The sequence below is a fragment of the Lactuca sativa genome, chromosome 8, assembly GCF_002870075.4.
Source record: "Lactuca sativa cultivar Salinas chromosome 8, Lsat_Salinas_v11, whole genome shotgun sequence".
NCBI classification, from domain to species: Eukaryota; Viridiplantae; Streptophyta; class Magnoliopsida; order Asterales; family Asteraceae; genus Lactuca; species Lactuca sativa.
The window spans coordinates 155,985,209-155,999,172 of NC_056630.2; positions in this window are offsets into that span (position 1 = coordinate 155,985,209).

A 13,964-nucleotide genomic window follows, 5' to 3' on the forward strand; every position below is an offset into this window, starting at 1 on the left:
AAAGAATGTCTATGTAGAATGCACAAAACTTTCTTCCACTATAAATATCCGTCTCACAGTCACCGCAATCAGTGACATAAAAACACCACAACCAACAATATCAACACAAAAAAACACAAACTACACCGTCAATACCAATGGAACAACAAACCACAACAACTATGGAGTCCCTCACCCCTACTAAATCACGTGAAACTGGAAAACGCCTCCAAATGGAACATACAGGTAAAAACAACTTATAGCAGATTATTTATTGCATACACGTAATAAACATCTTACATTTCACAGATACACCAAAAAAACCACGTCCCAAACGAGAGAAATGCAGAAACAACGACGAAGCAGACGAAGGAACACATGCCAAGAAGCAATGAAACTATTTGATCTTTTCATAACAAACTTACACTTAACCTAAACTCTCTTTATTATAGCTTTATGTCCTTATTATAAACTACATTCAACACATTATGTATATAAACAATAATCTGTAAATATTCAATAAAACTATGTCATATTCAGACAAAAAATCCCAAACACTTGTAATATTTTATTGTTTTTATAGATTTTTTTGATATCTAATGACATTTACTTTTCAATTTGTAGCTTTTAGTGTGTTTATTGTTCTGTGTGTGAGAAGTGTTGTTATCTATTGAACCATTTTTGTTCATGTTGTACAAAATAGAAGTAAGTTTTACGTTGCAAAAGCAATACCTTTACGACATCATTCGATTTTAAATCCATTCAAGATTTCACGTCATAAACAAAGTTATTTCGCGTTTTAAAGATTTGCATGGTTAACTGTTTTTTTCTTCAACTATATACATCTATCATAACCAACACAACTAACAATAGTAAACTTTATGACTATTAAAATTCAACACATAACTCAATACATATTCACCATCTATATTTTGAATAATGTCTTTTAACTCTGCGATTTGACGTTTCAGACAATTTCTTGTCCAAAGTCAATTTCAATTTTCGTCATCAACACCTAATAGTGCTCTATTACTACTACCAAATGTCCACCAATAACCTACACGTGGTTCACCATGGGTTCTTACACTAGTATTCAAATAAAAAGACGACCCAATAATTTTACTGAATCTAAACCACAAGATAGGATGGTTATATATATATATATATATATATATATATATATATATATATATATATATATATATATATATATATATATGATCTATTTTGGTTGGGATCTAATGACTTTTTAATAAGAGAGTACATAGATTAATATATTATCTATTTTGGTTGGGGTCTAATCATTATTTTAATAAGAGAGTAAATAGATTAATAATTGTTATGGAAAAATATTTACAATCCAATTTGGTTTGGTATTTACCCGAAAACCGGTGGTACCGGTAATGATACCAAGAATATTGAAAATAAAAAAACCACCTAATAATTTTAATAAATCTAGAACAATAAGATAGTTGGATATATATATATATATATATATATATATATATATATATATATATATATATATATATATATATATATATATATATATATATATATATATATATATATATATATATATATATATATATATATATATATATATATGAGAAATCTTCAGAAAAGTCCCAATATTTACGAAAAAGTTACATTTTAGTCCCAAGATTTTTTTTTTGAACAAAAAAGTCCTGAAAACCGGCAAAAATTTGCAGTTTGACCATTTTTGACCGGTTGAAACCGGTACCAAATTAATTTGGGACTATTTTGTAAACTAATCCAAAATATTGTGACTTTTTTGTAAACAAAAAATATTAGGATTTTTCTGTAAACAACAATATTAGGACTTTTCTACAAACACAACCCTTATTATTATTATTATTATTATTATTATTATTATTATTATTATTAAAAATATAAATAAGAATACTATTTTTTGAACTTGTTATTTTTAATATTATTACTAATACATATAAATGCATTAAATGAAAAAAATAATATTAATGACATTGTTTAAGGGTGGAGGTGGAGGAGACGATGATGTTTTTAGTATTGAAATCGTGAATGCCTACTTGTATATTTTTACTTTGTATATGGTCATTTCATATTTGTTATTATTGTTTTCAATTCAGAATATTAATACTTAACAATTTGAAAGAAGTTGCATATTAATAGTTTAAGGTAGTAGAGTTTCTCATTTTGTATATAAAATTGTTTAAGGTTGAAGAATTACTTTCCAAATCCAACAAATCCACTACAAACATCTACATAAGTAACCTATATTAAAATTCAAAAGTATTAATTATAATATTTTGTTTAACAAAAAGTAATAGGAATAATTCAAAAGTATTAATCAAAATTCAAAAGTATTAATCCAAAAAACATGTCCTATTACTTTTTATTAAACAAGATATTGTAATTAATATTTTTGAATTTTGATATGGACTATCTATGTAGATGTTTGTAGTGGATCTGTTGGATTTGGAAAATAATCCTTCTACTGTAAACATTTTTATATACAAAGTGAGAAATCCTTTTAACTTAAACTATTTATAAACAATTTTACAAATATGCAACTTCTTTTAAATTGTTAAGTATTATTATTTTTAATTGAAAACAATAACAACAAATGTGAAATGACCATATAAAAAGTAAAAATATACAAGCAAACATTCATGATTTCAATGCTAAAGACATCAACATCTCCTCCACCTCCACCCTTAAACAATGTCATTAATATTATTTTTTCATTTAAATGCATTTATATGTATTAGTAACAATATTAATAATAACAAGTTAAAAAAAAGTATTCTTATATATATTTTTAATAATAATAATAATAATAATAATAATAATGATGATGACGACGATGATAATAATAACAATAATAATAATAATAATAATAATAATAATAATAATAATAATAATAATAATAATAATAATAATAATAATAATAATAATAAGAGTTTTGTTTATAGAAAAGTCCTAATATTTTTATTTACAGAAAAGTCATAATATTTTTTGTTTACTGAAAAATCCCAATATTTTGGATTAGTTTACGAAATAGTCCCAAATTAATTTGGTATCGGTTTCAACCGGTCAAAAAAGGTCAAACTGCAAATTTTTGCCGGTTTTTGGGACTTTTTCGTTCAAAAAAAAAATCTTGGGACTAAAGTATAACTTTTCCGTAAATATTGGGACTTTTCTGAAGATTTCCCTATATATATATATATATATATATATATATATATATATATATATATATATATATATATATATATATATATATATATATATATATATATATATATATATATATATATATATATATATATATATATATATATATGTTATGCAGTGAATGAGAGTGCAAGTAGAAAAACTCGAAGGACCTAAAAGAAACCAAATGACATTTGTTAAAGCTAACTTATAAATTGTATGTTTTTTTAGTTATGTGCATATATCAAATCGAATTTAATGTATTGAGTTAATTTATAAAAACAAAAAATTAAACAATTTTTCTATTATATTAGTGTATACACTTCAAAGTGATTTTCTTGAAACATGTTAATAAATATAAATAATGTACAAATATATATATATATATATATATATATATATATATATATATATATATATATATATATATATATATATATATATATATATATATATATATATATATATATATATATATAGAGGTTGGGATCTAATTATTTTTTTTGATAACAAAGTATATAGATTAATAATTGTTACCGAAAAATATTTACATTTCAATTTGATTTCAATTTGGTTTGGTATTTACTCGGGCACCGGTGGTACCGGCAATGATACCAATAATTTTTTTTAAAAAAACACTCTATAATTTTATTGAAGTAGGAAATACAATATAGGGTAGATATACCTATGAACTACAATACATATTTATTATTTTGTGATCATATAAAGACAAACCATGAGAAACAAGAGAGTTCATAAAGATAACATGTTATGCTTTTTAAGCTTTTTGAGAAAACACATGTAGGTTTGTAATTATTATTTGAAGAAAACAATAACTACATTACAACCTAAAAGTTAAAAGTATGGTTATTATGAATTTTTATTAGAGTTTTCGTCAAATTTATATTTTTAATAATCAAAGTTTTGGTCTAATGCTCAAAGTTTATTTTTATTAATTTTTGGATTTTCATTAGAGTTATCGTCAAATTTATATTTCTAATAATCAAAGTTTTGGTCTAATGCTTGGAGCTTATTTTTATCCGAGAAAGTAATAGATATTAGTGTTCACGGATGATTATTTTCATTATGTCATGTAATATGAAATGTAACGATTATCCGAATCTATAGCATTTTGAAACATTCGGTTCAATTTTGAGTTGATTTTTTTAAAATCCATGGTAGGTCGATAATATATTATAATAACATATTCATTAGTTTGAATTATAACGAAAGGGAATCTTTATATTAGATTACTAACAATTTTAGGTAAAACCTTTAACAATAAACTTATCAATTTTTGAATTTCTTCAACTTGTATTCGAGAAAGTAACACATTTTTTTATTAGAAGGGGGTAATTCGTGAATAAAAAAATATAAGTATTTCTTCGCAATAACTTGTTGGAAAATTTTTATTGACCGATTTTAAAAAATAGGAGTTTCTTATTTGTTGAACATAAACGTCGAACACTAAACATTATTAAAATGGGGCGAACGGTTATACATTTATGTTTTCTTTTGATACTTTCATTTTGGTATATTACACTTTCAAAAACAACTTAGGATGAATGAGAAATTAATCACTAAAATGATAATATGAATTAGATAAATTGTTTATTGGGTTTAAGTCATCATATAGCCACATTAGTGGAAGGAGGAAAAAGAGGTATAAGTACAAACCTTTCTAGCAAAAAGACTATTTTTTGTGTGGATGATGTGCAAATGCAAACCAAAATGGTTTGAGTTCACTGAACTTTTGTTCGAATGCGCTATTGATTGACCAAAAAACTCATAACTTAATAAAACAAAACTTGTAACAGGAAATTTGTTAGATGTTAGTTTCTAAAACCAAGGAAATTTATTAGATATTAGTTTCTAAAACCACATGAAATATACAATTAAAACATGTGATTAATCGGTATGTCGTTTTGATTTTGTGGTTAATAAATGAACTAATTTATAGGTATTATTGTGTTTTTAATATTGAATTATTTATTTAGTCTTAACTTATATAATAACTTTATATAATTATAACTTTCATATAAACAAAATATATACTATACTATCAAAACAATTTCATTCATATTGTCTTTCTATTGTTGCATTTCCTTGATGGCGTCGAGGCCTAGAAAGGTTCGGTGGAAAATTTGTTCTAACTTGTATCTTGGGAATACACAACCTCATATGACACACCTCTATAGCCTCCACCATCATGTAGATCTCCTTTGTTTCCACCTTCATTGAAACATCCAAAATTATGGTCCCAAAAATTTCATTTTAATAATAGATAAAATTGTATTTTTCAATAACATCCAATCATTTAAATAAAACGTAATGTATCATTTTGTCATAAAATCAGAGTAAACATCATAAGTGGGATCTTAATGGTGTGTGCGATGCAGTCATCCTGAGCTCTTCCCTTTATAATCGGAAGTACATGAAATATAAACTAAAATGGTAATCACAAATCTTAGCGAGTCTCCCCAAAATAGAGCATAACAACCATACAATGTACATACAGTAAACATATAGTAGGGCCCGCCCTGTCATTGGGCCCCGCCCCGCATCCAGCTGAACTTGGTAAACGGCCCCCGCCCAACATACAATAACATATATCAAATAACCACATACATGCAATAATCACATAGCATACAAATATCCATCAGGCCCTACCCGACATCGGGCCTTAGCCCGAAAAAACACATAAACATAGGCACATGCAAGAGTCACAAAGACAGCTAGCATACTAACAACATAACATTAACATGGGTCGGCATTGGTGCCTTCGACCCGCTAAACCTGATAAGGAAACTCACCTCGAATACAGAAAGGTAGCTGAACAGATCCTGACTCCGAATATTGACTCTACTCAACCCCTAAACATAAAAGATTCCCTTAAGTACAACACAAAATGCCCAAAAGCCCCTTATAGGTCAAACTTGGTCAAAGACTAAAGTCAAAGTCAAAGTCAACGATCCGGGTTGATCCAACTCGCCAGATTGTCCTTCAAATCGTCGAGTTTCTCCATTAGTCTGCAAAGTCGGGTAGAAACCGATCCAAATCGCCGAGTTCTCTAGAAATCCAACATTTTAATTCATTAAGCCGACCTTATCAAAACTAAGAGCTTCACAACTCAATCTTAACTGAAATGGCCTCAAGAAAGGTAAGGTTTCCAACTTTACCCCTAAGAACCACCAAAATGGGTTCAAAACCCAAATCCTAGGCTTAAAAGAGTGAGGGCTTAATCATTAAGCACTTAATCACCAATGACATAGCCCCAAACTGCAAATTTGGCCCTAAAACCTGAATGTTATGTAAAGTTTCTAACTTTACACACATGCAAGACTAGGAGATGCTGAAATGCTCAAAAGAGGCCAAAAGAAGGACTTAATGAATGCATGAAGCCCTTAAGACCATAAAGTTGGCACCTTTTTATGCCAAAAGAGCTCATGAAGATCATAGATCTGAAAGAATAAACACTTGGGACTTCTACCACCCATCCATGGCTAAAAGCATGAAATCTAACCCAAGAAGAGATCTAAGAAAATGTTAAGCAAGGTTAGAGCTTTATACCTGAAATGTGTGGGAAATGGAGCAGAGAATCAAGATCTGAAAGCTCCTACTTGAACCACCACCTTGCACTAAGCTTTTCTTCCTTCAATGAGCTTCAAATACACCAAAACACACCCACAATGAGCTCACAACACTCAAGGAGGCTTTAGGGTTTCGAGATTAGGGTTAGGGGCTATGGAGGCTAGGAATGAGGCCAACATCTGGGACTTAAGGTGTTTAAATAGGATGAAAACCCTAAATTTAGGGTTTCCTTCCCAGCTGCCAACTCGTTACTACTGAAGGGGATACGTTTATTAGTGATAGTACACTATTGTTTTGGGTATATCTGATGACTCATAAGTCCGATTGCCGAAATTCAAAATGTTATGAAAACTAGACGAAATTTCCTACGACTTATGTGAGAGGGCCTTTTTTGCTAATTCGACATTTATCATATCCAAAATCGGCCTTAAAGTTTAAGCATAAAAGTTGGACAAAAATTCCCTCCAAGTTACTTATTCCCCAAGCACCACTTACCTTATTTTTATTTTGCTTAATTCTTAAGCCACCATTAGTTTCCTTATTCCAATCCAGCCCTAATATTCCATATTAATTCCGTTTCCATTCAACTATAAATACCCCATATGATTCCACCATTTTCATCATCTATGATATTCCACTTCGACTTGTGCGACAAGAAAACTTCATAGCTGCCGTTTTGAGGCTCTAAAAGGTGGCCGTAGGGCCATTAAGCTGATATGTAGCAAAGATCTAAGGGATTGGAGAGCGGATTCATATCGGTAATCATGTGGTTTGTTATCGTGACCATGTTTAGCATTCCATTGTGATTCCATTATGTTTACTTTCTGATTTAGGTGTATAAACCTTTTACTTTGTGATTATGACTAAATGAATTTTTAAATTTATGGTTTAATTGCTATTTGGATTGATTATTCTTATTTAATTTATTTTGTCAAGTTTGATTGAAGATCCATATGTGTTAAAGATTGTTGTTTTGTTCCCTATTGCTGAATTAATAAAGTTTAGAGGACTATCTAGCTGTTTTAATTTGAATCATAGTTGTCCAATAACCATTGGTGATTATGACTAGAGTTTTGACCAAAACCTAGGGTTAGGGTATAAATTAATGAACTTTAATGTGTGTGCATGAGTAGAATGACCATTCTCTATATGATTTAACTCCTATTACCATTAGGGTTAAATAAGATCAAATCTGGCTTAATACGAACCGAATACTAATTTGCATGATTGTTTGTTCACCTGATCAATGAATTAATAGTTGTGTTGAAATCAAAGGATTAGGTGTCATGACCATGACACTAGTCATATTAGGAATCGGTGAATAATGAATGAATATCCATTGTATTAGTAGTTAGCCATTATTTTAAGATGTAATTTATCTAGACCAAAGCACCTAAAGAAATTTGTCTTCCAGTTAGTTTATCGATATTTGATGTTAATTAGTATTTAAAGTATTTAATAAAACTCTTCTTATTGCTAATGTGTTTTGTGTAACCTATAATCAAACATTCTAAAATTAATTCACCACCGTTTATGTGTTCGACACCTGGTCTTACCACAACTATACAATTGCACAACTAGGTACATTGCCTAGTATGTTTATTAGTCCGGTTGAGATAAAATCGGTTTTATAAATTTAAAACTTGAATAATTAAAATATATATATAAAAACACACATCAAGTTTTTGGCGCCGTAGTAGGGGAATGGTTTTCAATTAATTATGTTTATTTGACTAATCGTTATTTATTTTATTTTTACTTTTATTTTTATTTTTGTTGATATCATGTCACTTGTCGGGAAGGTTTTTGCTGTTATGTGCAGGAATTCGTGATCATATTCATTCCATGGTTTTACTTTTTGCATGGGTTTCGAGATTGCAAGCGATTAGGGAATTCTTGAATTATTTAATCTACTACTTTGGTGATTTGTCAAACTCAATCCACGAGGCGTAGTATATGTAACGCTTGTGTTTCAGGACTATGCGTTGGTAGATGATGTAATAGTCTAGGTCAAGTATTGTAACTCTTTTTGAAGTAAGAAAGATGAAATATTTGAGTATTATGTGAATTATGTGAATTTATGTGTATTATACTTAATTATAAAGGTATAATTAATAAATAATAAAAATAAGTGTCAAAATTAAAGTGTGATATAAACCCAATATCTTTACATAAATTTGTAGTGGTCGAAATAAAGATTCCGGGGATATAAAGAATGCCGAAATCCGAGTTATAACGAAGAAGTTATGACCCGTTGAAGTTTCGCGACGGAACCGACACAGCACCGGGAAGACGTAAATAGTGAATTTACGATAAAGGAATTTTTGGCCTTAGTAATCTAAACAAAAGTCATAGAATATGTTAAACCGAGAACACCCATAAAAAGAACGCCCAAATCTGACTTCGTATAAGGAAGTTATGATTTTTCTAAGATTTGACATAGCAGTGCACGACCCGAAACATGAATTTTAGTTCGAGCGGTTTTTGGCCTATGCGACCTAAATGAGAGTTGGAGATCTCATTAATAGGAACTCAACGATAAAAAGACAGACGAAAGCGGAGTTCGTATGAAGAAGTTATGAATTTTACGCGGTCATTTAACAATATAAAATCCTCCTACTGTTAAATTTACGATTAGTCAAGAATTAGCCGACAGAGTCAAAATCAAAGTTGTAGATCTTGTTTTTACCTACGCGTGGATATAAAGAACATCGAAAACAGAGCTCGTATGAGAGAGTTATGATTTTTATAAGACGGGAGGGTGCTGTGGGAAATCGGATGACGTGGCGCAATCTCGACCGTTGCTTCCTCCCCAAGGATAGCCACCAGATGGTGACACCTGGCTTGGAACTCGACGAGTTGGAGGAAAACGCGACGAGTTTTGGTGATTTCCAGCCTATAAATAGAGTGCCGGGGCACCCTCATTTCTCACACCTTCCAACTTCTCTTTCTCTCTCTCTATACTCTCTCTCTAGCCTCCATTAAGCCCCCTAAAGCCTAGGTAAACCCCCTAGCACCCGAAGGAAGCCTCGAGGCTCCCAGAGTCCCGATAAAAAGGGTCTTTCGATTCGGAAACACTGCTCCAAGCAAAGCCTGATTTTTAAGAAAACCCACTGTAAGTGAGCTACGTCTACGCAATTTTTAATATAACTTACTAATTAACTATAGTAACATTATTAGGACCTTAAAATAATTATTTAGGCTATTATTATGAGTTATATAGAGTGTTGTTTAACGCTTATATAATAATAATAATAATAATAATAATAATAATAATAATAATAATAATAATAATAATAATAATAATAATAATAATAATAGCTAGACTATTAACTAGTCGCGGTTAACGTCAGACTAAACCCTAGTGATATTGATACTAGGTTTTGTCGAGGGATAATTGTTTTGAGATAACGAAGCACTGTTCGAGGGCATAATCACCACCTTTTCAGGTGAGTGCATAGTCGCTTTCATCTTACACATAGATATGAAGTATTTAATATAAACTACGTGCTATGTGTGCATATTGTCTGAATACTTGCTGTATATGCTGATGAACGATTTTTATACATGTTTTAAATGATTTAAATTGTATATGTATTTTATATCTACAAAAATGTTGGGGTAAAACATGGGTAGATGTAATAGACAATGTGTGATAAAATGATGAGAGGCCTCGATGTTGTTGTTGTTGATTCTGTCATCTAGCAAAGTATGGATGGCGGCCACAGACTCTTCTAGACAGTCCAGTGGAACACTAGCAGGCTCGCAACCTGTAGATGTTTGTGAACGATGTGTTCACCGGTGTACTCCATCCCTCACATGGTTGCCTTAAGGACATTTATTGCTGAGGAATCCCCTTAGCAGTAGTGTCCATCCCGATGATGATCCTTAGGCTAGGTCCCTTATGATAGGTGTTTAGGGATGTAAAGTGAGGATAACGGGAATGGATAATCAGGTTATTGTTGGTTGATAAAATTATATAACTTATTTATTGTAGGTTGAAAACCCTATGTGCTCACCAGGCTCTCAAGCCTGACCCACTCAGTTTCATGTATTACAGGTAGTGACGCTAGAGCATAGATGTGATGTTTTGGATGAGGGATTACGAATATAGGCCTGTAGATATGAAATAATGTAGTAAAGCTTATATTGTATTGTTTATACTTTTGATCTGTAGCGAACATGACATCCCAAGTCTTTTAATGAAATACATTTCTACGGAAATGCTTTTGATAAAATTTTATCATATCTTTGTTTTGGGACAAATTCCGCAACTATTCTATTTAAAATGTTACTCTGATTTTTAAACAAAGTATAAACAAATCGGTCTTTTCTGGCCGTGAAAAATAAGGATGTCACAATATAGCAAGGCGTATCGAGGTGGTTAAGTGGAAGACCGAAGTCTTGCTACTCTTGACTAGTTGGGTCAACTCTTGTTCTACTTATTAGTTAGTGGTGCAAAGAAAACAAAGGAAATAGTCTGACATGCCCCACAAGTTTTTGTTTTCACAAACCACCTCTTGCATGCAAGAGATTTAATCAACAATTGTAGCTAGATTTCGATGAAGACGAGTGATCGTGATTTCCTTTTTAGTTATTTTGGTTTGCTATTTTTTTAGTTATTTTAGTGAGTTTTTATTTTATTTTTAGTTTGTTTAAATTATGTGTTCAATGTTGATGCTCTTGATGTTTCAGATCTCTGCAAAATTTTTACCCTTCGGATGCTTTCATAAATTTCAACAATTGGGGACGAATGCTAATTTGCCACGAGAGAAAAAGCCGTGTGAGAGTTTGAAGCTGACAATCGAGAGCCACGAATTTTAATAAGTGTGGGGTGCACGTCGATATTTGGAGGTATTATTATTTTGAAGAGTGGCGTTTCTAACTATATACTGATTCTTATGGCATGGAAGAGCTGTTCCCACACCATGAAATTTTATTTTGATGCGAAGCAGAAGTATCATCCCGACTGCCACGACATGCTTGACACTTTCCTATGTCGTGGTGGATTTTTTGATCACGATAGGAGGTTGTCATTCTAGATACCATGTCGTGGTAATCACTTACCACATCATAGCAATGCTATTATTCGCGATATGGATTTTTCCTCACTCATCGATACGACGTGGTTGACACTTTCCCACATCGTGGTCACTATATATTGCATTAGTTTGCAATCCTTTGCACCACATTTTAGAAGTTGGTGTTCTTGAAGCAACAGTTCTAGTTTCCAGTCTTCCAACAAATTTATGGAGCAATGTTTAGCAGCCCCATTCGATCTCGCCACTACTACCCCAGGGTAGTCTGTTCCTTTTTCTCCCTTTTATTGTTTTTATGTGCTTAAATAGTTTTTATGCATACAATAAGGGCATTGTATGAAATAAGTGTGGGGTCGGGGGTCGAAAAAGGAATTTAAATTGGAAAATTAAAAATTGCTAGATTAGGAAAATTAAAAAATTTATAAACTTGAAATAATAGTTTAATTTAGGAAAATCTAGCCAATTAATTTTTTTTTCTAATATTGTATGAGATGATCCAATGAGAGCCCAAATGTTTACCCGATCCAACACATGTTATAGTGTATTTGTGGCTTCCCATTCTTAGTGAAAAGCCATGAGATATGATAGAGAATCTGGTAGTTTATATGACATAATACGTTTTGCAGTCTATACTTGAAATCTATCCAGGAGAGCTTATGTAGTCATTGCGCTTAGACTAATACATCTAACCAATAAAGATTGAAGTTAAGCTCCTTGCCTAAGCATGTAGGATATGAGCGAAAAAAGTGAGATATTTATAAGAGAGAGAGAGAGAGAGAGAGAGAGTGAGAGAGAGAGAAATTACCAAAAAGTTGAAAGAATTTTTGAGTAGTCAAGAATGAAATCCAAAGATCAAAATTCTAAAGAAATCAAAAAGTTGAAGATACAAAAAATAAAAAAAGGTGGTGAATTCAAAGAAATCAAAACAAATATCAAAGAAGAGATGAATTCTAAGAGCTCCATTGTGGTATCAAAGTGATATATATATATATATATATATATATATATATATATATATATATATATATATATATATATATATGAAGTTTTGTTATTATTTTATGCTATGTTTTTATGTTATTTAGAACTAAAAGATACTTAATACGCTTTGAAATGTTCATTTACAGTTAAAATGGGAGCTGGAATTGTAACACCGTAAATTTCAAAACAATTTTTCGCATTTTATAAAAACATAATTCATTTAATATTCATAAAAACATCAATGTTTGAAACTCAATCCATGCCATATAAAAATCCCAAGATCTCATAACATAAAAATCCCGTGTGTGTACTGATCAAGCCGACGCCTTCCCACGGTCATCACTAGTACCTGAAACAAATAACACCAAACACTGTAAGCACAAAGCTTAGTGAGTTCCCCAAAATACCACACATAACACATATTAGCCACTCGAGGCTATAACTCTGTGGGTCCGTGGACCCTACTCTGTGAACCCTCTGGTTCTAACTCTGTGAACCTTCCGGTTCTAACTCTATAAACATGCACAACATAAATCACATAGAAATAATGCAGTACAACACATAACATATATATAGCATACAAATACTCTGTCACATAACTCTGATTACCTACTCAAGGTAAAGTATAGTGAGAAGACTCACCTCGCGTATCTCGATAACTCGCAATGCCGGAAATCACTCGCGCTCGATCCCTCGAGCTATAATCCTCCTATAACACAATATATCTCTAATTAACACTTTCACAACTAAGGTTGACTAACCCTATCAAGTCAACAATGGTCAACTCTGGTCAATGGTCAACGGTCAACTTTGACCGGACTCAGCGAGTGCACTAGAGCGACTCGGCGAGTCTATACGTTTTCACTGACTCCCTCGGATCCTCTCTTGACACGTCAAGTACTTCCCTAACTCAACGAGTTCCACCTGGCATGAATCACGGGGCCACAACGACTCAATTCGCCGAGTCTCAAGAACAACTCGGCGAGTTCCGGCTTGACTCAACCCCTTATTGACTCTCCCTGACTCACTGGGTCATCCCCCTACACGACGAGTCTACTCGCTGAACAATTTACGCGAAACCCCAACCCTACTCGCCGAGTCTCAAGAACAACTCGACGAGTTCATGCCATGCACAAACTCTATTGACCTTTTGAGGTC